General features: G+C 41.2%; 1 protein-coding gene across 1 annotated transcript in view; it reads left to right on the top strand.

The window, feature by feature from the left end:
* LOC150079219 (neprilysin-1-like) overlaps positions 1–26,337 on the top strand; it is a 514,861-nt gene that overhangs the window by 194,795 nt on the left and 293,729 nt on the right. The gene's annotated exons all lie outside the window — the stretch shown is intronic.

The following is a 26,337-nucleotide window of genomic DNA, read 5'->3' as shown; positions in this document are numbered from 1 at the left end:
ATTTATCATAAATTACAAAACCATGTAAAGCGGCAAAACATTTTCAAATTTATGTCATAAAAATATGACTATGTAAAACGGACTTTAAACAGTTCAAAATATTTTGTATAAATAGTGTTGTTCCACTATATAAATCATACCTATTACTTAATTGGGAGTAACAAATATGGCACCCTGTCACAGTGCCTCCTACTCGAGTTACAGCGTTCAAGACTGCCACATTTGGAATTTCTGCGGTATCTACATTTTCCGTGGCATCGGTTAAACAGATATTATGGGAGAAAGAACAAATCGTTTTACATTTTCCGAGTTAACTGATATGATTTTAATTTATAATGAGGTTCATAAGAATTCCGTAGCTGCTGTTCGCAGATATGCCAAAAAAATTCCAACTTTAAGAGTACCAAATGGCAAAGCATTCGCTGCTCTTGAGAGAGACCACGTAAAGAAACAGGAATTCTGAAACCATTGCGATTAAATGATGTTAGAGCGAAATTTCAACAAACTGCAAACATTGAAGAGCATATACTTCATGTCGTACAAATGTCTAATATCAAAAGTACCAGACAGTTGTCAGGTCGGTTAAATATTTCATTTATGGCATTCCATCGCCTGTGGAAGCGATTATATGAATAGAAATTTTACTCATTTCACTGTACCCATGTACAAGAATTGTCGCCACAACGCACATATACACTCAAACTTTTGTCAGTGGCTCATTTTGCAATGTACATGTGATGAATTCCTCAGCCATGGGCTGGTTACAGATAAATGTAACCTCCAAGCGCACTGGCTATTCAGGGGGTGAACCTAAGGTGAATAAACAGGTGATAATAATAATGTTTTACAAGAAATGGAATTCTCAACTCTCGAAACACTCAAACCTGGGCGAAGAAAGCCCACAGAGTCAGTGCTCATTATCAATGTACATTTTCCTTTGTCTGGCGTGGTGTTCTTGGGGACTTATTGGTCCTTATTGTTTACCAGAAATTAAACAATTATTAGATATGTCTTCTAATAGTTCCCATAGTTCTATGGGAACTATTAGAACACACAACCCTTGAAGATTGACAGCAGATGTGGTTTATGCACAACGGTGCGCCGCCTACTTTTCCTTGATATTTATCACTTTTTAAATACGCAGCACAATAACAGAGAAACGCGCCTATACAATGGGCACCACGATCACCGGACCTTGTCAGTTGCTAGCAGAAATTATGTGACCACACAAAGATTACTGAGTGCGGCCACATAAAATCCATAGTTTATCTTACAAATATTACCATGCAAGACAAACTAACACATCATATTCCTTACACTGCTTCTGTACACAAGTCTCATAACGCAACTGCTGAGCAGAGATTGCGGATTTCAGGCGTTAAAACACCTCCACAATTAGGATCGGTTTCTCCAAGTGATTATTTCCTTTCAGAAATCTGAAGAAACATCTGCGTTAGCATTGATTTTCAACAGATCACAATCTGAAGGAAGCTGTACGTGACTTTTTCAGAGACCAGAAAAAAATACTTCTTTATTCACGTATTTCCTCTTTACCCTCAAAATGGTGGACATGTATGGAACTCAATGGAATATACAGTAAACTCCTGTTATAACGCTTTCGAATGGTCTGGCCCCAAAAAGCCTCCAAAGCGGAATTCCTCTTTGGAGGCTATTTTTCATCGATATTTTGATACATAACATTGATATTTTTACCTTTTTTTGCTTATTGTTTATGAAGTTTATATTTATCTTACGTTGAACACCTGCACACTTACTTGCGCTTTCTTTTAATTTTACCATTTTTAACTTTATTTTGTTTAAAAAGGATGAAAATTCTTAAAGAATTTTTTTAAAAGACATCAATAAATTAATGTTCATTCAGATGTACTAATGAACAAATCTTAAGTATTACTGTATAAATATGATAAATGTAATATTAACTAATACCAGTGCTTTCATTAATGAAATTTATTGATTTATTTATTCGTCCGCTTTCTTTGTGCACTAATTACTACACAAAAAGTCAAAGGATTTTTTTTTTTTTTTCCTGGGACCTGAAAAAAAAAAAAAGGCTCTATAAGCTGGAGCGTTATAATGGGAGTTTATCTTTTATAGGGAAAAAATAAAAGAATAGCTATATTGTTTTTATATTACCGATACAGATAACTTTTTGGATGATTTTCGTATGTTCAAAACATATATACTTTCATCTAACGTCAATGATGGTACGAGAATTAAAGCAAAACATCGTTGGCATGTTTTCTCCTCAATAATGTTATTGTAATCCGTTATAAGTACTCGGAGTTTTGGAACACCTCCCTTCAGCGTTCAAAGTGACATTCAAATTACGTTGTTGTTTGAGCTTTTGTGGGGCACTAGCTGCTTCGGCTATATTGCACCTGTTTAAATTTTGCTATTACTGGTTATGTTATTACTGATGTTAGTTGCATCAGATGCGGTTGATAAGATTTATTAACTTAAAGGTAAAGAGCTCATTTAAATCTAAATGGTCTACTAGAATAAGTTGAAGATGGTTCGCGTGCTTGTGATTTGAAAGCTGATCGGCGTTTGGTAACGTGGACATTCTAATGATTACACGCTTTACTGTGAGTTGAGAACCACACTGCGGAGGATCCTCTTCCATTAGTAGGTAAGAGTACGTTAAACGTGTGTCCGAAACGAAACCAGGCGAGGATAACCTCTTCGTGTCTATTTTTGATCCAAACTTGAGTCCCAGTACCGGGAGTTTAATTTGGTATAATTTCAAACTAAAAATTAATAAAATATATTTCATAGGGATGAAATCGTTTTATGGAAGAAATTTATGCATGAGAGCGATTACATCTGATGAATATCATGTAATTTCCCATTATTCCAGACTGTCCAGGAATCCAAGCGAATCAAATTTTTGTTGTTTTTTTCCTGAGGTGTGGTAAGCAAAAATTTTGTTAGTTATATATGAGTAGGATGATCTAGTTGTAAGGAATATATTGCTCTTAATGAGTTTACAAAAATAACAGGTTTTGGTTAGTGTCTTCAAGGTAGAAGCAAGAGAGTACATGAGGACTTTTCATGAGATTGATCATTTGGACTTGCCACACTTTGCTTTCATTTTACTAAGGCTTCATGTAATTCAATATAGTAAGGAAATTAATTTTTTATTTTTCAAATTTGCCTTTATATTTTAAAAAATTGGACTATACGATGAAGTTTCTGCAAAGGTTTCTCCTAATCAGTTTGGAATTTTCTCTGGCTCAGTCATTTCATGACCTTTTCATCTCATTATCGACATACGGGATGTTGAAAATTTGCTGATATTTGTCTAATCTTATTCCAGATGATTACAGTTGTTTCCATTACTTTTTCTAGAAAAAGATAGCTATGATCAAAAGTGCATTCAAATCAGCAGGCAGATGGGTTGCACCGAGATAAACAAATGATTAAGATACGGTCCAATCAGGTGGAAGCTTCGGTGGATACAAAAACGAATATAAAGATCATCGAAGACAAAGCAACGTGTGTGTGTGTGTAACGCAATTAACAGGCTTCTGTCTTGCAGGAACCGACTTCAAAGAGCAAGAAGATTGTGGAGAATGCCGAACCCTCGCGTTCGACACCGATATCAACAACTTGGCGATTTCGACAGATGGCAAATTATCGGGCTTCGAGAGGCTGGATAATCGCTTCGTCGTGTAACAGAACGGTGGGGCGTGACAATACCACAGTGTACAGATGTTAGCAACAGTGGCTGCGGGAAGGTACGACCGCTCGTCGAATGGGCAGTAGAGCACGACGGAAGGATCATCTTACCCGTAGACAGATTTACACCGCACCTACAGGCACGCTGGCTATCATCCAACGAGCTGTGATATCAGCTGACTGTAACCCCATCACCCTTCGAACCACGGCACGCTAACTTGCAGAAGGGGGCCGCCGTGCATACCGGTCATTGCACGGTTATCCCATTGCATCAATTACCCCTGATCGCTGTCCATCATCAACAGCGTCTAATATGATGCCACACACGGTCCACCTGGGATACAGAATGGCGTCAAGTGGTTTTAAATGACAACGACGTGGTGAACGCAACGATCCTAGAGCAATGTTGTGGAGACAACGACGGATAGGAACATGAACTCTTCTTGCCCTAAAGTGACTGAACTGGAAATAGAGGTTAATCGGCCACTTAAATTAAGACCTAAAGTGGTGTTCGACGTAGATCGACATCTTATGGACCAGAAACCTGAGGGACTCAGGCATTTCCGAAGAGCAATTTCGTTCTAGGGTCCAGCTGGTGTCAAGGAATAACGCCAGAGATAGACATTTAACGTTGCGCTACAGCGAGCTGGTGCTATCATAAAAATCCTGATGAGCGGGACAAGGGCCTGTAGTGAATGGTCATCGCATAGCATGCGGGACCACCTGGTCCCCCACTAATGTTACCGCTGCATGGACAAAGGCCATGTGGCGCGTTATTGTACGATTGACGCCTTCTGTGAGCACTGCGGAGGCAAAAACCACTCTTATAATGAGTGTCAAAAACTTAACGATCCTCCCAGGTGTGTGAACTGCTGGAGGAGGAAGCTCCCCTCAGAGCAAACTGCTGTTAGTAAATCATGTCCCGACTTCAATCGAATACTTGATGCAGTTGGAAAAAGGACGGATTATGAGCAGCATTACTCATTCTAGAGCTCTGAGAGTGAGGTAACCCAGCAGTCCACCTGGGAGAGGCTAAATTCACTGGCCGGTTGACATGTTTGTTGCTGCGATAGTGTCCGTAGGGAAGTCGCTCAAGATGATAAGATCTAGCCTTAAGGACTGATAGCCCTACTTTGTGGGCCTGGGGTTCCCAGCTCTGTGCTAATGACATCTGTTAGCACTTAACAGGTATTAAGCGTCTAATGCACCAGCATGTGATTGTTCAAGCAGGTATTAATTGTTAATCTCAATTTGTCATTATGAGAGCATAGATAGTAGTTACCTACCTCCTCATGGTAAGGACGAAACCTCCTGGTGGGGATGTGATGCCACATCCCCACCACGCGGCCAAATGTCGCTCTCTGGTCTCTTGTTAAACGTCCTGCTGGCGTTATGGTGTGGGGAGCGATCGAACCGTCGCTCTCTCCTTTCTTAATGGGGTGGCTGATGCCATTTTTCAGCAGGACATCACCTGAACACATATCGCATGGGGGGGGGGGTGAGTGTCTTCGTGGTAGTATAGTGTCTCCCTGTCTTAAGGCTACGAGGGTTTCCCCCAACTCCGCGAACTTTCTGACGCAATACAATCTCTGTAAAAGCCAGATAATGCGTGTACGTGTGTGGTTTGCGTCGTATTGTGTTAGATTATGTTGGTCTATTGTTCATCTGGCCTCTTAAGGCCAGTAAGTAGAGTTCCATGCTCTGGCTGCAGCGAACCCTGGCGTCCCCAGGGAAGGCCCTAAAAATAGAGAGGGGGGGATTTTTATTAGAAGGGAGCGGGGGGAGACGGTTAAAGTTGGGATAAGAAATGAAGGAAAAGAAGGTTGATGATAGCAAGATATCTACCAGGAATTAAGTTAAGAGAACAAGAAGCACCCCTGTAGAGGCAACCACCATCCACGGGGGTGACTGTTAACATATATCAGAAAGTATTTAGGGTGGTCGAGCCCACCAGAGTAGCCTTGGGGGGGGGGGAGAATGGGCAAGGCCTTGGGGTTAAAGTCTCAAGGTTAAGGTGCCCTAAGTGGGAGTACTGGTCGCCATCCGGGGCACTCAGTATCTGTTTAATCCCACACTGGCCAGACCAGCTGTAGCCAGTGTCCCCGTCAAACACGAGAACACAGCATATCCATCCACAATAGTCATACACCTAGGATACCGATATACACGCAAGACACTTTTTTTATATTATTTTATTTATCACTAACGTTCATCTGGCCACTGCGTAGTTTACACACATGGACAGCTCAAGACGCTCTAAATTACGCATCTCAGCCTGCAATTAATATATAATAATTTATATTTAAATGTATATACACAGACATTCAGGGAGCACAGTTATACATAAAACATTCATGTTGGACATCATCATTCCGTTTTATTCCACATTTATTCTCACTTATGATAGCACTCTGAATATATATATATATATATATATATATATATATATACAAGACACTTTTTTATCAGGCTAGAGATACTAAACATACATGGGGGGGGGGGTTATTCCAGGGGATAAGGCCCTTCCCCAATACCAGCAGAACCTCACTTATCCACACACATGCATATTGCCTGAGACTCTACAACCGGTACGCCAAGGGCGCTACAGTTCCTCAGGAACCAGTTCAGTAGTCAGAGGCTGAGAGGGGAGGCATTACTTTAATATGAATTTAGGGTTAGTCAAACAGGGCGAGTTTTCTAAAGATTAAAGGCAAATGGTTCCAGCCCCACCCCAAACTCAGCGGGGATGCCATCCGGTATAACCATAGTTAAGGACAGAACCAGAGACAGGCGCCAGAGGAGAATAAGGGGGGGGATTCATAAAACAAGGCCTAAAAGTAAGCCCTCATCAGAAATTTATGCACAAATCCAATGTCCCTCTCCGAACAACTTCCGGATGGGACCAAAAAGAGCATTCAATGTAATGATAGCAGTGACAATGAGAGTCGATAAATAATTCACTGGTCAACACCAAAAATGTTTCTGGCTTGAAAATAGTCAATTCTTCTTAATTTAACAGTTGTCAGCGAGATACCCTCGCATCCATCATCATTACAAAAGGAGAGCTCATCCAGGCCATCAATAGTATCCCACCAACGTCATGTGCTGGATTTGATGGGATCCCACAATTTATCCTTAAGAGCGTAGGTGTTTTCATCATAGATGCGCCTCTAGGAATCCTAAATGGAATTCTCACAACTCAAAGTTTCCCAACAGCCTGGAACCAATATATAGTTCGGGCAATTCCAAAAACACATGGAGCTACCACAGTTCAGCTCAATTATGAAAGCGTCATGTATCCTCAAAGTTATGGAGAAGTGCATTTTTCCCATCTTAACCAACCAGGTGCTCTCATGTAATTCACAATTTATCCATTATGCACTGAAACGCAGGTCCACCATCACCAACTTGCTGGTAACCACTAACACCATTCTGGAGGTTCTACAAGAAAGGGAATAGATGACAACTGTATCTAGATATCCAGTCTGCCTTCGACTGCATTGACGTCCAGCCCCTCCTTCAGCTGTGTGAGGAGGGACACCAGATTAAAGGAAATATCCTTGAATTCTTAAAGTCGCTTCTTACAACCAGGGTTCTTCACCTGACAGTGAATAAAAGATCCTTCACTAGGAAAGTCAGTGTAGGCGTTCCCCAGGGCGTAGTTCTTTCTGGGCTCCTCTTTACTGCTGCTATCCATCCATTCCTGTGCCAGGAACGGATTATCTCAGCTACGCAGATGATTTGAAGCTCCTCTATCGGATCCATGGGACCAACCAACCTGAGACTGCTTCCGGCACCATCATCCACAGCCTAAAAACTCTTGTTACGTACTTAGCACAGTTCTCTCTTGGGTTAATCTCTTCAGATTAACCCAAATAAATCTGCACAAATGGTGTTCTCACTCAAATCACATCGAACTCAACTAAACCTGAAAATCCATGGAACCTCCATCCCTCCAGTAACCAAGCACAGAGATCTCGGGGTCATCTTTGACCCTAAGCTCAACTTTAAACACCATGTGACAGATATTCACAACAAGGTCTGACGATCCAGATGGCTTGCCAAACAACACCACCTTCGTGTCACAGAGTCTCAGTTCACACTTCAATATATTTACCGGTTTCTTCAGCCAGTCATTACCTACGAATCTGAAATCTGGGCGTCGGCAGCAAAAACTTTGCTAGAAACCATCTCATCTGATGAGTACTGGCTTCTTCGTTGGGTACTCTACAAGCACAAACTTCCACCTCTCACACACACTTCAGAAATGATCAAACTTCTAAACTACAGAAAAGTCTCAGAACGGATCTTCACCCTCCGCTTACTCGTCCCCATTAAAACGATAGCGGGTGAAATCAATACGCCAAGTTTTTGGCAGATTTGTAATTGCAGAATCCCCACAAAACCCTTAAGGGCCCTCCTCCCTTCTTTACAGTCCGTGGTGTGGCGGCTCAGGAAGGGCGACAGTTTTCTTGACATACTTAAAAGTTGTAAATACTATTCGTAGTGCTCAGGGCACTACTTGAACCAAGTAGGTTCAGTTTTCCCGCATGCTTGCGGATGTTAGTTTTGTGTTGCGACTGCCTGAAGTTGCTATATTGTTTGTATATTTTGTATATAATATTATTTGACTTCTAAAATGATGTAAATACACTCTTTATACTTCTAAATTGAAGTAGTTTTCTTGATTGTGGGTAAGATCAAAGCAATCAGAATTCTATAAACGTTGAGTTACAACGTTGTGTTTATAAGGATAGTAGCGACCTGCCTCCACGGGGCTAGGGATGGTAAACTTCCTGGCGGTAAGACGAGTTCTTGCCGTTAGGAAGTCTAAATAGGTCGAAAGTAGTTAAAATCGCGTTGTTGAGCCTTTGCTCAGGGAACGCTCCAATGAGTGTAAATATGATGATGATGTCCACATGAAGGGTAGCACAATAGTATCGTCACCATCCTCCCCACACCGGATGGAAAAAGCCCGGGTTCGAATCCCGTCGATGACGCGAGGAACTTTAATGGGCTTTTTTCACTCCGTGGCTGAGTTAGTCGGTCTCAGGTTTTTCCCCAGAAACTGGGGTTTTTTGAATCCAGAAAAACAGGCAAATCGACCAGAGAACACACGCAATTTACAGACAAAATACATATATGGGTATATATTAGAAATAATGGGTGGCTCTAATATAATAATTTGATTTGATTTGTCCACATGAAGGAGACATATGAGAATATGAAATTAATTCTGGAAGCAATGAAGTACAAAGACCATCAATGGCAGATCTGTGGAGACCTGAAGGTGATTGCAATACTGCTGGGCATGCAGTTGTGATACACGAAGTACTGCTGTTTCCTGTCTGAGTGGGATAGTCGAGCTCGATCCTCAACACTACAGAGATAAATCTGGCCTCTAAGGGAAAAGCTGGAAAAAAATGTCCAGCACAATACTTTGGTTGATCGAAGCAAAATTCTTCTGCCCCCTTTACACATCAAACTGGGACTCATGAAGAACTTTAAGGGGATGAACCAGGATGGAGAAGCTTTCAAGTACCTGAGAGGACAATTTCCACTGTTCAGTGATGCTAAGGTTAAGGATGGAATCTTTCTTGGTCCGAAAATTCGTGAACTTTTAAAGGAGGAAAACTTTGAGCGAGTCCTTCAGGGTAATGAGAACGCAGCTTGGGAAGCCCTTAAAAGTGTTGTGCATGACTTCTTGGGAAACCGAAGAGCTGTAAACTATGTTGAGACTGTGAACAATCTTCTAGAAAAGTATCATCAATTAGGCTCCAACATGTCACTGAAAATCCATTTTCTCGACTCTCATCTGGACTTCTTCCCTGACAACTGTGGTGCAGTGAGTGACGAGCACGGCGAGTTATGCAAAATTTTAGGGAATCACCCTGTATAAAGGCATCTCTAGATGAAATCAAACCATCGACTTGAAATGCGTTCTGGAAAATTCTGTTGCACGATGCGATAAAGGCCGTGCGTCACCTCAACGGAAGAAGCGCTGAGGATTGTGAGTTTGGCACTTTATGTAGGAGAAGAGGATTTCGACGATCTCAATGGAGGGGCGAAAGCAGCGAGGACGAAGAGACAGACATTTGTGGACCCCAGTAAAAAAAAAAAAGTTAAACTGCAGCCATTATGAATGCAATGCAGGATGGAAGCATTCTGCAGGAAAATGGACCATAATCTGCCACGCTGGTCCAGTGCGGATTGGTAGATCGACCGTATTTAGCAGTCAGGGACATGAATCCCGGTATACTCAAAGAGAGTGCTACTGCACTTCCGCTCCTGACCACTCGGCTACGGAGGCCGTGCAAAGTGGAGTGCAGTATAAAATTTAAAATAGGATTGGAAGTGGCTGTTGTTGTACAATTTTAGGAGCATCAGCGACTAAGGCCATATTGCTCCGTGTATACTGTAAACTGCGTGTGTTCTCTGGTCGATTTTCTGTTTGCTGGACGCAAAGCCCGAGTTTCCGGAGAGAAAAAAAACCATGCTACCCTCGTCTAAGACCGACTAACTCAATCACCTTGTGAAAAAGGCCCATAAAATTCCTCACGTCATCGACGGGACTCGAACTCATGTCTTTTTCACCCGGTATGGAGAAGATGATGAATCTACCAACTGTGCTATCCACGACGGCAAGGATTGGGGGCTCTCATAGTCGCTTAGAAGAACCCGCAGGAATATGTAACGACAAAGTCGTTGCATTCGTCACAACTACACCATCCTCTACAAACTCTTTTAAGTCACTTCCTCGTAGTAGATCCTCCTATGCTGCTGCCATCCTGATCACCTTTTTGATACATCCTTGTCGGCGAGTTAAATTTTTTTTTTCTTTTTTACATATATTTCTTTTTCCATATAAAAATATGTTTATATTCATTTGTAACATAATGAGAATGACTATTCCATTTTAATTCTTATTGAAATTGAATTTTTTTGTGTTTCCGTAAAAAACGTTTGCCCCAAAACCCCTTCTTTTCTATAAGTCTTTAATCTTAATATTCGCGGCGATTTCCAGGAATATATCCTCCTCGAATACTGAGGGTTACTATACAAATTTGATCAACGCAGGAAGTACCGTATTTGTCGGCTTATAAGACGCACTTTTTCCCCTATAAATACTTTAAAAAAATCACCTGCAAAATCGAAAAATCGGCAAGCAACAAAATGCAACTACGAACTTAGCCAAATCGGGAATATGGATGAGATTCCGTTGACTTAGATGCCAGCATCAATAAGCTATTCAAGAATAGCATGCGGGAGCAATGGAATAAATGGATGATAGAGGGAACCCATGATACGACGCCTGCGGGTCGGATGAAACGTCCATCAATAGCACAAGTGTGTGAATGGGTGCTGAAGTCATGGCATGATATTAAGACTGAAATTGTGATCAAATTCTTTAAAAATATGGTATAAGTAATGCAGTGGATGGCACTGAAGATCATTTATTGTATGAGAGTGACAGCGATACTAGTGAAGAGGATGATGATGTTGAAGATAATGATGATCAAGTCTGTAATGAATCTGAAGTCGAATAATACTAAAATAATAAGAGTAATAATCCCATACCTTTCTTTATTGGCTTCTGGGTTTTATTTTTATTGAATTTTAAATTTTTTCAAATTTTTTTTTTTTCTTAAATTTACCGTTCCAAAATTAGAGTGCGTCTCCCACGCCTCAGCCTCTTTTATAAGCCGACAAATATGGTAGGTTCATTTCATTACAACAAGACTGTTGATATTACAACTAAGCAACATTCCATTCATATTATATATATCGATAATATTAAAACAGATTTATTTAAGTTAGCTGTGCGAATCAGCTAAGAAATCGCAGGAGATAAAGAAAACTTATTCAGATTCTTGACTTGTTGATATACTGTGCTGCTAAGGAAGGATAGGATAACATGAAAAAATCGTTTGTCTGCATTACAAATTGATAAGGAAGTTTGGATCATCGCATTGTATCGAATGAGAATGAGAAATTACTCAAATTTGTAATTTTATGCCGGAATTTATTTCCTCCAGACGTAAAAAAGCAAAGAGAAATTAATCGAGAGAGAATAAAAAAAAAGACACATAACAGATGATTAATAGAAGTTTTATAAACGTAATTCATCTTTCTGATCTAGAGGCGAACATATGGCTTTAACACACCTAAAGCACGCGGCTGTGAGGTCATTCCGGCAGCGTCGGAACAACTCCCTGTTTGATACCTGCACTTGGCGATAGGAAGATAGTAGTGGTGCAGGTATCTAGAGATTTGTGATCGATTGTTCCAAATCTCCTGAAAACATCCATTAATAGTGGCTATGGAGTTTATCAAAGATAGGGAAACAACGGATGATTTCTGAAAGATACTATAAATCAGAATACAGCGATTTCATTGTCAACCTAAGTATTAAACTAAGCAGATTAAATTAGGATGATGTTAAATTTTATTTTCCTCTATCTGTTCCTGTGAAATACTTCCCAACTGCGGCACTGCTGCTATATTGAAGGTAGCAGATAATTATGATTTGTCAAAATTGACACTTCAGGTTGTTGAAATTTCCAAATTCTGAGCCAAGCCAAAATATTAGAGGAAAGGTTCTGTTTTTCATACTTCCAGATACACAATACAATACATTACACAAATAATAAATATAAAAGTATTAACTGCATCGCATCCTACACCACGTCCGGTATAAAAATTTGCAGAACTGTGTGTGAGAAATATTATCAAACTAATGTTGCCATTTATAGATATTTGTGTGAAGGGTTCCATCCAAGAAACCATGTGTTGAATTTAAGCGAGCGTAGCAGGGCTTCTTACGTACCTTTTGACGGCTCCGACGGACATGAAGCGCCGTACGAAAAATGTGATCCAATTACGAACGATTTCATTCTCATTAATAAATATGATTTTTATTGTAGGGCGCAAAGGTACAAGAAGGTACCTAGACTTTACAAAACACTTCACGGCACTAAGCCAGGAATTAATAAGCGGCAGAGATATATTTCCGGGGAGATATCATCTCCCCGGAAATATCATATAATGATATTTTGAAGGCAGTAACAGAGCATAAGACGAAGTAACGAAAGACATCTGACAAAGTGGATGTCACAAAGGATGTTCTACGCACTGCAACTTGCAAAAACTGTAATATAACAGTATATAACAAAAACGTTACATAGAATGTTACAAAAATGTTATATTACAGTTTTACATAGTGTTATCGTTTATATTTAATTGTTAATTTATTTGAATGAATTAACATGTGCTGAATCCAACGGTATAGTTGATTTTTCTATAGTATCAGTAGTCATCTTTAGTTAGCTACTAATTGTGAATACTATTAGTAGCTACTAATTTAATTAGCTACTAATAGTATTCACTATTAGTGGATACTATTTGATACTACATAAGTAGTATAAATAAACGAAACTGTGATAATGTGTGAAGGCCTGTAGTATTCATGTTTGCTTTTGGTGTTGTTTTTTTTTTTTTTTTCCCTTTTGCAGTTTGCGAATACTCATTGCGCTGTTCGTAGATAATATATCGCATTAGTAGAGGTATATGATGCAAGAAAACAAGCTTACGCAGAATCACCAAAAACAAAAAAAAAAAAAAAAAAACCGCTCCCATTTCACCCCTCCGTTCGTTTCAAATACATGTCCTGCTCAACCTTAAATTTATTTAGGCTATCAACTTCCACAACAAGGGATCCACCAACCAACTACCCTCTGGCTAAATGCAAACTTCCGCACATCTATCCTACATCTGCCTTTCTTCAATTTGAATTTATGCCCTCTCAGGTGATTATTTTGAGCAAGAGGAAGAATCTCATCAGGATTGAGCATGCTCAAACCACTCAAGGCGTTATACATCTCAATCAGATCACCTCGCAGGTGCTTAGTCTCCAGACACTGTAATTTGCAAAACTTAAGCCTTTCTTCGTAAGCGCAACCCTTTGTTCCATTCACTAATCTTATTGCCCTTCTCTGTACTCATTCCAACAGCTCCACATCCTTCTTAAAATGAGGCCTCCAGACCTGTATACAGTACTCAAGGTGTGGCCTGACCGTTGCCTTATACAAGGGGATAATCACCTCCTTATCCCTGCTATAAAAATTCCTGTATATCACTGAGCTACTCTTGCAGACTGTCTGCAATGCTCAGAAAACTTCATATCTGCCTGCACAATTACCCCCAGGTCCTTTTCGTTCTCTACCACTGTCACTGTAGTACCACAGAGTTGATACGTTACTCTGGGGTTACTGCTTCACATATGTAGTATTTTACATTTGTCAATGTTAAACTTCATTTGCCACCTCTCAGCCCATCTACTCACCTTTTCTAGATCCTGATGCAGCAGCGTACTGTCATTAGTGTCCTTAACAACCCTGCCAACCTTCGTGTCGTCTGCAAACTTGGACATTAAGCTTGATATACCATCATCAATATCATTTATAAATACAGAAAACAACAATGGACCCAACATTGAACCCTGAGGGACACCACTAATAACAGTAGTCCACGATGAGCAGTGTCCATTGATTACCATTCTGTCTTCTCCCACTCAACCATCCCTTTATCCATAGCAGCAATCTGCCTCCACTGCCACACTGCTCCAATTTGTGCAGCTGTCTTCCATGTGCAACAGTATCAAAAGCCTTTCTGAGATCCAAATATATGATATCAAAGTTATTCCCTGCATCTAGTTCCTTTGTGACCACATCATAGTATCCAATCAAATTGGTCAGGCAAGACTTTCCCTTACCAAAACCATGCTGTGTCCGAGCTATAACTGAAGTCTTGTCTAGATGATCCTGCAGTGCTTCTTTAACCAATGCCTCCATTAATTTTCCTGGAACAGAAGTTAAACTCACAGGTCTATAATTACTTGTCGCCCTTTCATCCTCCCTTGTGAATTGGAGTCACATTTGCACATATCCAGTCCATGTGTACCTCCCCCGAGTCCAAGGAAGCTCTCATAATTATGGCCAAGGGTTTGCTTACTTCCCTTTGCTGCCTCCTTTAATATAACTGGATAGATCCCATCCACCCTGGGTGCCTTTTTTATATTTATCTTCAATTTCTCCTCTACTTTCCTCTCAGTTATTACAAAATCATCTAGCTCACTGCCAGAGTTTAATTCGCCTCTGGCATTCCCCTCCCTGAATAACTCCTCATGTGTGAATGTAGATGCAAAATACTCATTTAGTTTGTTAGCCAACTGAGCAGGATCAACAGATGAACCATCAATATCCAGTGGACCAATCTCATTCATCCCTTTCCTTCTAGAGTTTACATAGGTAAAGAACTCTTTGTTGTTTTTCTTTGCATCCTTTGCCAAAGATTTCTCATAATCTGCCTTTGCCTGCCTAATCTCCTCTGTGACTTGGTTACAGACCAGCTTATCTCTATCACAGGCTTCCATGTCACCCATTAATTTATATGTATCCCATGCATTTTTCTTGTCTGCCATATGTCTCATTAGTTCATCTGATATCAATTTAGGCCTAAACCTTGAACAATATTTCTTAGTTGGTACGTAAACCCTAGTAGTTTCCAAGGTAGATTCTTTGAATGCTTCCCATTTTGAATTTGCTGTTTGTAACATCATCAGTTGGTCCCACTGTATAGAATTTAAATACTGTCTCAGACCATCGTAGTCGCCTTTACGAAAGCAATAACCCTTCCCTTTACCCCTGATGGTAGTTACCTGAGTAAATCCCACTTCAGCACACTGTGATCACTGCCACCTAGTGGTTCCTTTATCTGCAGATTCTTAATGCATGAAGAATCACTACTATAGGACCTAAGGTGAAGCATAACGTTATGAATGATATATTCAAAAATTGCATATTTCTGATGTGGTATTTTCAGGTCAGCATTAGAGGGATAGTTTTGTGGCAGATGTTAATTGTATTCCTTTTGCTACAACCCTGGAATATGGAGAGAGCCCAAAATCCGTCAGGACGACTACTAATCTTGCATGGCATTTATGCTATCTTTAATATCACGCCATACAAAATTAGTAGTCGTCCTCACGGTTTTGGGGTAATTTTAATAATTTTATATTTAAAACGAAATATTTAATTTTGCATTATATCAAAGTTTCATGATTAGTTTCTTTGAAAGTTTTATTTTGTATGATATCAAAGTTTGAAAAGTCTGTGGAAAATCTGCGGGGAAATCACTAAATCAAGAAGTAAAGAAAAAAAAAAAACAGGTACAAGCAGGAAGCTGATCTGAATACAGTATAGCAATTTTTAACATAGTCACCAAAAATATCTATGAATTTGAATAATCGCTTTATCAAATTTTAGAAATTCGTGAAGATGTCACCTGCTGTTATAACCAATAATTTTTATAATTTTAAACCTCTGCATAGTTAGAAAAATGTCAGGATTATCACTGGCAATGGATCGTAGGACCACCTGTTCAATCCACACATATATGCATGCAATGCAAGCATCCCAGTTCACGCCCAACAAAGAAGTACGCTGTGAAGATATACAGAACACTAAATGCCAGAAAAGTATTGTGTGTTGAATGCGTAGTATTATGTCGGGTTCTGTTGTGTGTCCTGGCATTTGGCCGCAGGGCCCTGATCGGACCCCACGCTGTCCGCACACACCACTAGGAGGTAGTCTGGCTGCCCATTATTCTCTGGCAGATCTCCGTCAGGCTCGTCTGAGCTCCCTGAACAGAGACCAATTAAAAAAAAAGGAAATGCGGTAGTACAGGGTGTGCGGAAGAGGAGGGGGAAGTAAGAGTAAGGGGATGTAGGTTAAGGCATCCCCTATATTGACAGTGGAGCGTTTTCCCCACCAGGCGAAAAGGGGAGGGGATAACCCCAGGAAGGAAGGGTAGAAAAGCCATGCAGCGAGGCAGTAGCGGATTAAGGTCGATTGAGGCCCCGGGCGCAGAAGAAAATATTGGGCCTCTTAAAAAAAAAGAGAGAGAGACAGGGAAAATAAAAATACATGTTAACCATTTTTTTAAATAAATAAAAAATATTATGTACTATTAATGTTTTATTTCCAATAAAATTTGAAGATAATATATGTATAATATAATTAATAATAGCATAATAATAATAATCACAAAGTTTTGAACTAATAGGTATAGGTATAGGTATGTTGAGGGTCTGACGGCTCCGGGGATTTCTCCCATCTCCGCGTATGTTCTTTGTATCGAGTGACAGTACCCTGTCTATGCCAGAGGTTTAAAAATAATGTATGGGTCATGTGGTATGTAGTTTGTTGTGCCCATTGTTCATCCGGCCTGTTGGCCGCCGGGCCCCCAGTGGGACCCGGCGTTACCATACCTAGCGACGGGGACGCCGGCCGGGTGTACCAAGAGACTAATTATACTCTGGCAGGTCCTGCCACTTACTTTCCTGGGATTTCGGTGACGAGGACCTAAAATAAAGGTTGGAGTTATCGGTTTAAGTAAAATTGCATTTAGAAAGCGCTGCGTGGGGTTTTACGCTGAAAGAACTATTTGTAGAGAGCCTAAAAGGTCGGGCAAAATTTGATGTGATTTAAATTTGGACATCTGGGGCAGTCGCTGTACAAGAGAAAGTGTTGGGAGGGGAGGGTGAAGACTGGGGGGATGAAATAGGAAGAAGAGGGGTCGGATAGAGAGGTGACCCCACATTTTCAGTGGGGCATGCCCATGCCCCACCAGAGTGAAAATATGGGGAGGCGAGGAGAGGAGAAGAGCAAATACCCCCTCCCCTCCCGCTCCCCAGAAAAAAAAAAAAAAAAAAAACCGCACAAGGGAGTGCAGTTTTGGGTCGATAGTAGGCCATTCAAATCATCCTCAAGTCTTGTCTTTCTGTGGTATGGTGAGTTTATTGCTTGTGTTTTTTTTTTTTTTTTTTTATTACTTGTTTGACCTCCTGCATTCTTCCTAGTTGGGTTGCCTTTGGTATATTTCTATCATTGTTTTCCTTCTAGAAAATAGATCCTGGGCATATTGACTGAGTGCCTTGTAGTCCTCTTGAGTGTCTAGCAGTCTGGGTTCTTGGTTGTCTGGGATATATTGGATTGACGTTATTAGCTGTAGTCGCAGGTCGTCATACAAATCGCACTCAAACATTAAGTGTCTCCAGGACTCCGGGTTGCCACAGGGACAGTCCGCGTTATTTATGATACCAAGTTGGTGAAGTTTAGCTTTAAACGGGCCGTGTCCTGTAAGGAGAAAGGTGGTATTTCGACCAGGGTGAAACCACACTGGCGCCTTAGGGTACAGCTTGGTGACAGTGGGGAGGAATCTTCTGGTCACTGCACCTTTTTCTGTGTTGCTCCATCTCCTCTGCCAAATCTGGATGAGGTGGTTGGTGATTCTTCTCTTCTCATAGTTGCGGTCATTAGTGATGTCAGTGGTGAGGTCATACATCGTAGCCGATGTGTTTCTGGCAAGATGGTAGAGCAGACCACAGCGGGTAGCTTCGAGATCCAGGGGTAGAACTCCTACTAGGACTTGGAGGGCAGCCGTGCTAGTTGTTCTAGTTGCTCTCGACATGGTAAGGAGGATGGTCCTCTGAATGGTTTCGAGGATCCGTTTATTCACTTCTAGTGCCGCCCTCGCGTACCAGACAGGGGAGCCATATGTGATGGCAGGGATGAAGATAGCATTGTAGTACAAAGACAGGGTAGTACGTCTGAGTCCCCAGTCCCTGCGAGTGACTCTAGCGAAGAGGGCCGCGTATCTTCTTATCTTTTGTTTAATATATTCTAGGTGTGGTTTGAAATTTAATTTTCTGTCCAAGATTATTCCTAGGTATTTAATCTGTTCGCACAGCTTAACTGTTTTGTTCTCAATCTTAATTTGTGGTGGTCTCCTTAAGTCTAACGTACCTTTTAGCAGCACCGAATTTGTCTTGTCGGGTGCTAGTTTGAGCAAGTGTAGCTTCGTCCAATCTAGCAGCTTTTGCAGGGCATCATTTGCTTGGATTTCTAAGGAGGATCTGCTGTCAGCCTCGATGGTCAAGATCAAGTCATCTGCATAGGCCTGGGCCTCCACACCACCCAGATCTATGGCGAGGAATTCGTCCAGGACAAAGTTCCACAGGAGCGGCCCCAGGACAGAACCCTGGGGGCAGCCCCTGTGGACTGGGCGACTGAGGCATTTATATGGTGTGGTAACTTGCACTGCTCTATCAGCCAGGTAATCCTTCATGCAATAATAAAGATTCAATGGAAGGTTGGCAGCTCTGAGTCTCGCCAAGACGCTCGGCCACCAGAGGGTGTCGAACGCCCCAGCGAAATCCACTGCGATGACGAGGAAGTATTTCCTTTTACAATGGGCGACTCTAGAGAGGAGGTTCTGTATTGCTTCGATAGTGGATTTGCCAGGAGTAAATCCGTATTGCTTTGTCATGTTAGGATTTGCTTCATCATAATGCCTTGTGATTCTTGTATGTAGCAGCCGTTCGAATATTTTACTGAGGGTTGGTAGCAGGGCTATGGGTCTGTAGGAACTAGGTGTCTCTGGTGGCTTTGTTGGGTTTTTTAGGATCAGTTTTAAATTTGCTTTTTTCCACTGTAGTGGAAATTTACCTGCTTCCAGGCAGCAATTGAATAGTTTTAGCAGTAATTCAGGTATATGTTCCGTTGCTTCTTTTGCCATCTCCGGTTCAATTAGGTCCAATCCAGGGCATTTCTTATTTTTCGCGCGGCTTGCTGCATCCTGAATTTCTTCTAAGATGAAGGGGGTTTCTATTTGGTCATTATTATAGGAATTGTTTGCTTGGCAGATAGCCTGCTGCTCATCTGTTAGTGTTGTTGGCAGCTCCTGAAGGATGTTGTCCAGGATGTTCCCAATCGACTCCTCCCAGGTTATGGTTAAATTTCCTTGTGCTGTTTTGGTGGCTGTCACGACTTCCCCCCTGGGGAGTTTGTGAGTGGTAATTTTGTATACCACCCCCCAGGGGTTGCTGTTTCCTGACCCTTGTACCAACCTCTCCCATGATTCTCTTTTATTTTTCTTTATCTGTTCAGTATAACAATTTCTAGCGATTCTATATTGGTTCCTGAGTTCAGTGACTTCTTGTTGCGGCCAATTCCTCCTAGCCCTCTGAAATTGTTTCCTTCTGTGTTGAACTATTTTCCTCATTCGTGTGAGCTCTGGAGTCCACCAGGGCGTGGCCCCTGCAATGGGGATTCTTCTCTTCATGGCTTTCTCTGCTGCTTCTGTTATTATTTTTGTTAAATCTTTCTGGAGTCGTTCCGGGTTTTCGCTCCCGCATTCCTGCTCCCTCAGTGTGTGTAGGTATTGCTGGCCTGCTGTGCGTAGAGTCTCTCGGAAGGTGTCCCAGTTTGCCTTGCTTAGGGCGAATCTATTTAGCGTGTGCCTGTCGGCAGCTGTTCTTGTCAAGTTCCTTTCTAATGTGAAGGTTATTGTACGATGGTCCGAGGTCGTCCAGGCATTTCTAACCGTCCAATTTGTGATGTGGGTGTCTATGTTTCTTGTGGCTAATGTTATGTCAATCTCTGCTTCCCATAAGGTGTTGCAGAAGGTCGGGTGGCAGAAGGGTTGGTTTTTAACAACAAATATGGAGTTGGCCAGGTGCTCCTCGAGCCTTTGCCCATTTGTTGAGCCTCTTCTTTCAGGCGTGGTACTGTGCCAGAGGGGGGATCTGCAGTTGACGTCTGCCCCCACTATTATCTTGTGTCCGCTTAGTGCAGTTTGAAGATTCTCCAGGTATGTTATCGCATAGTCGATTTCTGCCCCTGGCCTGCAGTATAGAGCAACCACATAAAGACTTCCCAGAGAGGTGACAAGGTGGGCACATGCTGCCCATGGTGTGCAGAATTGTGGGATTTTTGTGACCGTGATATGGGGGTTCCTGATTATCACAGTTACCCATGGGGTTTCATCTGTGTACTGCACAATTTTGTATTTAATAGGATACCCCCGTACTTGCTTTTGGTGCGTGTACGGTTCCAATATTATGAGGATGTCAGCATTTTCATCGTCAGCTTTTAGTCGGACTTGCTCCGCCACCGCTCTGGCACGCTGTGCATTGAGCTGGTGGAATGTGAGAACGCTGGAGTTGAATTGTTTATGGTGTGTGGCCATAATCTATTCTCTGTTGGTAGGAACTCTTGATTTTTTGGTATGTCGGACACCCAGTATCGCGGATGGAGTGTGAGTGCTCCAGTTTCAGACTCTTACAGTTTGCGCAGGTTGGTGCGTCGGTTTTGTTGGGGCAGGTATTGTACTCATGCCCTTTGCCAGAGCAGTGGCCGCAGGTCGGCTCTCTTTGTGTGCAAGTATGAGTGGTGTGGCCATATCTGCAGCAGCGAAAGCACTTGGGTATGGATATATGTTCCCTGTATCTCAGGCTGCTCCATTCTATATATATTCTGTTTTGGGTGCTTAAGATTTGCCAAGCAGATGGCGCCAGTTCCACCGTCCAATTTACTCCCATCCCGTTCTCTGCTTTTATTTTGAACTTTGGAAAAATCAGCTCAGAGGGTTCCAACTCTGGGAAGTGGCTCTGTAAGTTCTTTCTATAAATCTCGTTGGTTAATTGCTGCGGATCCATGTCATACTCTACATCAAATATTAGTATAGTTGGGCCTTTCTTTTTCGGTAATTCTGCCTTTAGCCCTAATGTGGTTATTTTCTCATTTGCTTTTATTTCTTCTATCTCCTTCTCGCTCTCAGTCTCAATCACGATCCCTGGGTTCCTGGTTTTGCGGATAGACTTTATCCTGGTGTTTTGAAAGTCTTCCTTCATATTATCTATGACTTTTTGTTTGATTTGCTCACTTGATTGGTTGCTGTCCCCGGTAGGTCTCAGTATCACTATATTTGGAGTTTTTGTGAGTACTTTCTTCTTTGGCACTTGTAATTCACTGGTTTTTTCCCTCTCACTTGGGGTATGCCTCAGCGCTTGGGCATATGATGGGGCGCGCTGTAGCATTTGTTTGCCACCATCAGCATCTTTATATGCTTCTAGAGCTGCAAGCGCCCTCTGGTGCTCCACATTTGTTTGCAGGAGGATTGTTTCTAATTTAGTCCATTGAAGGACTATGTCTGCTCTTAAGGTTGAAGAAATTCTGCTACTGTTATCTCTCATTATGTTTTCTAGAGTGGCTCGCAGGGTGAGCACTTGCTCAAGGACTGTTCCCTGTGGCAATGGGAGATCCGGGGGGGAGATTTTTTCCCCTTGTTTTTGCTCTTCTGTGTTTTTGCTTGGCTCCTGTCGATCTCTTGCTTCACTATTGCTCCTTATTTCCCGGTCTGGTTTTTCAATATTGTACCTCTTGTTTCTCCTCTTGCAGGTGGTGTCTTGTCTGGTTTCGTCTTGTTCTTCTGGTTTGTCCAGGCTGGGTTTCACCGCTCGCTTGTCGGTAGATGTCTGGGAACCCTCTGGCTGGCCTTGTTGACTGTCTGGCATCTCCTCCAGGTCTTGTGTTCCCATACCCAGAATTGGATAATGGCGCCAAAATAATTTTTTGCAGCAGGATGAAATCTGCGGGATGAAAGGGTCTGAGGGGCAGTTGCTTTGCTGCTGGGGTGCAGTGTTTAGTTCAGAGTCTTGCGAGTGGGAGGGGGGAAGTCTTAACCCCTAGATATGAAGAATACTGGATGACGAGCTTGGTTTATTGTTCGTCCTGGGGAGCCATTGGGAGCACGGCACTGCGCATATTATTATATATATATATATATATATATATATATATATATATATATATATATACATACATGTTCTCAATATCTTAAATGTAATTAAATTAATAACTTCTATTCATATTTTAAATCTAATAAATTTAGTACCAATAAATATTCTGGATATAGATGTGGATATAGATGTGGGTATTCTGGATATAGATATAGATATTTGAACTAATAGTTGAACATATTGGTTCAACTAATTTGTTGGGGTTGTGCGTGGGCCCTTCAGAAGTCGGGGCCCAGGGCGCCCGCCGTTAAATCCGCCTCTGCAGCGAGACGATGCCATTTACCTATTTTGGGTAGTTTACTACGTATAAAAATGATGCGATTGCTTTAACCCGTACGCCAACAAAGAAGTTTAAGACTGCGGCCGTCAGCAGGGAAGGTAATGACGAGTGCTTTCTGGGACGATCATGGCATTCCTGAGAGTTTTCAAAATGACTGTAGATACCGTGAATGCAGCACCGCACTGCATACTTCTGAAAGAACTATTGAAATAAGCTGAGCTATTGAAATAAGGAATACCGCTATTGTACAACGCTGTGTTGCACGCGCTGAGTCCGTCGTGCAACACAAGCGACTGTTAATGATTGGGGTCGGAACTTTTGGATCACTTCCCTACAAATTGAACCAAGCCCCTAGATAATTCTTATCTTGTTTGCGGTTAACACCTGCCCACCTTAAAAACATCGACAAACGTAAACATTAAACTTGTAACACCACTCTTCAATATCGTTAATTAAAATCAGAAACAATGGCCCATAGCAGAACCCTGAGAGATACCACTCAGCACATTGGTTCTGCCTGAGCTCTGTCCATTTGCGACCACTTTTGTCTTGTTCCGGCTAACTATTCGTAACCCATTGTAGCAACCTAGCTTTAATTCCACTCGACAAAAATTATGCACAAAGAAGACGTTACGTGGGACTGTGTCAAAAGTCATTTTAAAATTAAATTGTCAAACTTATCTGTAACCAGTTCCTTCGTCACTACGCATAATACCTTACTAGACTGGTCAGAGAGGATTGTATCATTAATAAATTCATGACTTCTTTATTATCACATTCCTGCCGAGGTGGTCGTACAATGCGGACTTGAATTTTATTCCATAATTTTTACAACATAAATCAGAGTTACTGGCCTATTGTTTACAAGGTCGCTGAGAACCTTTTTTTATTATTATTATTATTATTGAAGGGAAAAAAAATAATAATAATAACTGCCAAATTTCTATTGGTCATATTTTTTCTAAAATTTGGAAAGCACAAAAATCATTCTGAAAGGGCCAAAAATAAAGTTTCATGAAACCATTCACTAAGAGTCGAGTTACGGCATGAGAAATGGACGCACAAAAACAATAATTGCTAGGTTTTTATTGGTCCGATTTCAATGAAATTTGGGATAGCTAGAAAACTCTCTCAAATAGAGAGAGAGAGAGAGAGAGAGAGAGAGAGAGAGAGAGAGAGAGAGAGAGAGAGAGAGAGAGAGAGAGATATGTAAAATTACATAAAAATCTATCAACTAGGAGCCGGGTCGAATATTATTATTATGCGAACAGATGGACAAAGAAATAATAATTGTCGGATTTCTATTGGTCCGATTTTAACCAAATTCGGGACAGGTTGACAATTTTTTTCTAAATGAGCAAATATAAAATTTTTATGAAAATCCGTCGATTAAGACTCGAGTTATTACATGCGGACGAACGGACATGGTGAAGACAATAGGCTTAAAATAATTATTAATAGTTTAGCTTAATACTTTTATATTAATATATAGGTTAATATTTTTTGTGTTAAGTTACCTCTACCACAAATATAAAAGTGGTCCGTTTCTGTAAAAAGGTTGGCAAACACCGTTCTAGCCGCATTTCTCAAAGTTAGTCACCTGTTGTCAACATGGAATTCCTACCAAAGTACTTAGGTATCTCGCAGGCCATTAACAGGATTCTACACAGCTACCATATCCGTAATATCCATTTCCCAAGCAGTAAACTTACAGCAATTACTAAAATCAAGTTCCCACCTCAAAAATGCAAGAAATAAAGTTAGTTTACTGCATTCCCTGCATGAAGTGTAAAGCACAATCCATTGCATAAACTGAAAGTTAATACACAGAATTTTGGATAATGTACTGTGTGAAGGATATATGTGAAGGTTTAGAATTAAATAAGAACAACAGTGCTCTCCATACAGTCAATTCACTCACTGAAGAGCAGCTCTAGAAAGCACATTCGGCGCCTCCGTAGCCAGGTGGGAAGGAGCAGCAGTGCGTAGCAGACGCTTCTTGATTAGACCGCGGTTCGAGCCCGTCACCACCAAATACGGAGGATGCGGAAAGGTCAGGGAATGACCACCGCATATCCAGGAGCAATATGGCCTTAGTTGCTAATGCTCCTAAAAACCAAATAACAAACAACAACATAACAGAAATGCACAAGTAACAGATTTCGCATAACAATACCTATGAAGACGTTGATAAAGTGTTCCAACTGAAGTTGACAACACCACAAGCAGAAACCAAGGTATGGGGATTCAATCAATCTTGGAATCCGTTATCCAACCAAAGAAAACAGCAGAACCCAAACACTAGCTCTCCATCATATTCCTCCCGCTTCCCTTTTTCATTGCAGATAGAAAACGTGTATGGATTCCGTTGTGTGTACGTGCGCGCGAGAGAGAATGTGAATGCACACGCGTGGAGTAATCTTGGTATCACAAAGAATAATTCGAATAATTCCCGCTTTGCGTACGTAGTATACTGCTCATAATACAATTATTCCAGTAAATTCACACATTTGTATGGTACATGATGTACTGGTCAAAATCGGTACTTACTCTCAGCACTCTATTCATATGGAATCTGACTTGCTACTGTAAGTTCCTGTTATGCATGTACAGTATTTTACTCCCTAATTTTATACGTACGAGTAAGATACACTTCACAGATCAAATCGAAAGACTAGCAAGAAAGTTTTGTCTCAAACGGGACAGAGAACCACATCTTCAAATAAGGGACAAAGCCCTCCTTACATACAAAGTGTGACATCGCACGTTATCTGGCCATCCATTAAGAAGCTGAAGTCTGAGCATCAGCAGCACAACAAACATAAAACATCTGTACACTGCAGAATTCTGGCAGCTGAACTGGACAACCCATAAACTTCACCTCCTCTCAGTCATCCGAATCACCGATTTGGCAGCCGCACGCAAAGATTCTGCAGCTGAAACTCCACATTCAGAACCGGCATTTTTCTTTTGTGCTGCAGATGGTGGTAGGACGAATCTCAGAATCCAAACATTTGAGGTGTGTATGTGTGTGTGCGCGCGCGCGCGTCAAGTAAAGTAAACAAGTTATTTAACGCACTGCGTACGTTAACTAACTTGTTTTAAACTGTTTGATAAAATTATTCATGTTTTGTGATGTTCGTTTATCAACTGGTTTTCCGTTTCGTACTCAGAGTTCTTTACTATGCGTTACAGGATTCATTTTATGTTACATAAATATTAGTTACAGAGACTAGGAATAAATCATGTTATATGGCAGTTATCGGATTTTCATTATTCCTTACGGGCAATTTCGGGAAGGACTCATGACTATATCATATCTGGTCGCAAAGTAAGACTACTACACTCCACTTTGTATAAAACATTAGACGTGTTTAAACTCTGTACGATACTGCTGACAAGATATAATCGTCAACTGGGCTGAACATATTAGTTCATAAGTCTGAATTACATCATGTTCGAGGGTGAACCGTTCTAATTCCTGAGAAACTACAACCACAGCTAAGAAAGTGATCGTCTATTCTCCTTCCACCCACATTCCTAACTTTTCTTATAAGTTCTACGTAATGGATAATTCTAATTCAAAGACTCGACTAACAGAAAAAACTTGCTTGACCAATAATTATTCCACGTTGAGATCGCCGCGTGCCAACTTCGC

The sequence above is a fragment of the Mastigoproctus giganteus genome, chromosome 10 (genome assembly GCF_048544385.1).
Source record: "Mastigoproctus giganteus isolate SK-2022 chromosome 10, ASM4854438v1, whole genome shotgun sequence".
In the NCBI taxonomy this organism is placed as follows: Eukaryota; Metazoa; Arthropoda; class Arachnida; order Uropygi; family Thelyphonidae; genus Mastigoproctus; species Mastigoproctus giganteus.
The sequence above is the reverse complement of the archived record's forward strand: the minus strand, read 5'-3'. Positions and strand labels throughout refer to the sequence as shown.